Here is a 1,637-nt window from a genome sequence, read left to right as displayed (position 1 = left end):
TTTAGTTTGTCTCTGTATCTCATTTTACCTTTATTCTTTCTAATTTAAAGGAAAATCTATTAGAGTGCTTGCAAATCGAGGGATTTGGCAGACGAGCTTTCTCTGTTCGTCCGTGCTCGCTTCAGATGCGAATTTTTTGTGCTCGCATGTTGTTTTTTAGTAGGAATTGTTTGATTGCGTTCGTTTTAATCGGTCTGTTCACTCTATAATTTGTTAATTTTTAGGAGTTTTTTTTCAATTCCTGTTATTTTCATTGTGCGGCGGGAGAGCTTCGTCCGCTCCTCTGTTCTTGATGATTTTTTGGATTTTTGCGCGTCCATGCGTGTTTGAATATTGTAATTAGTGTTGCTATAGGTTTGAATTCATTGTATTGCGGGTATAATTGTAATTTTGTAATTGCAATTTTTAAACGAGAGTTGATGCTGTTCGTCCAGTTGCCGTGTCTTCCATGTAATTTTTTGCGGGAGTATTTTTTTGATAGTTTAGTGGTTGGACAATTTTTAGGCATGCGTTGTTTCGGAAGTATTTTTCGATAGTCTACCACATGTCTGCAGTTCTACTGTTTTTAATTTTATTTGTTGTAGTTGTTGCATAAGTTGTTTGTGCACTGCATTTTCGTTAGTAGTGTACTTCGTTGTAGCTACTTTACAGTGGTTATTGCAGTTTACGAGATTTCTGTTTTCTTAAACTGAATTCTGTGTTCTATAGGACTTCATAATATGCACTTCCGTACTGCATTAGCATTGTGGTTAATGTTTCTATTATGGTATTAGAATGGATGGTCCATTTTATGCTTGTGTTAGCTGAATAGTTATTATAAGAATTATTTTGAACTGCATACTATGAGAGTTTTTTTTTAACATCATATCTTAACTACAAAGTTTCGATCATTCGCATTTCCTTGTTACTGTTCAGAGGACAGCTTTTTTATTATTAGGACCACACTATGTGCTTGAGAGAACTGCATTACTGCCAACAGCAACTTGTCTAAAAAGGATGATAAAATGATGCAGTTGAGGTTGCATACTTTAAAATAGGCATCGTTCAAAGTGTTTGATGGACATAATTTTAAAAGCATACAGCATAATCAAAGCATTAGAAATATTGTTTGCTTCATATTAGATAGCCTAGAGTGCAAATATTTTAAACTTGAGGGAGTCTTCTGCTTTGTAGAAAAACACCATGGCCACTTCTCCGACGTCAAAGCCATTCTGGGAGACAAAATCTTTCCAACCAGTAGTTATGTTGATGCAGTCTTCAGAGTCGATGTGGTAGTCAGCTTGCGTGTCTGCATACCCATTCTTGTGTTCTGTCTCCAAAGTAATCTTCCCTGAACTCGGAGCATGAAATTTTATTGTGGATGGCAGTTTCTGCATATTGGAATGGGTGTTAAAAGAATTTTATAAGTAAACAGCGAATGTTTTTCTTTATACTTAGGATGATGTGTTTATGTTGACTTAAATACTTACACATATATGACTGCTATTTTCTAAAGTAGTTGCAATGTATGAAGAAACTTATATACGGAATTGACCTCTAGTTTTACTAGGATATATATTATACTGCAACTTGCTTGTACTGCAAGGTCAGTTACAGTGTACTTCGCCAGCATGTCAACAGAACTGCATCGCTGATCT

Source organism: Triticum aestivum, chromosome 6D (assembly GCF_018294505.1).
Source record: "Triticum aestivum cultivar Chinese Spring chromosome 6D, IWGSC CS RefSeq v2.1, whole genome shotgun sequence".
NCBI lineage: Eukaryota > Viridiplantae > Streptophyta > Magnoliopsida > Poales > Poaceae > Triticum > Triticum aestivum.
Note: the sequence above shows the minus strand (reverse complement) of the source record.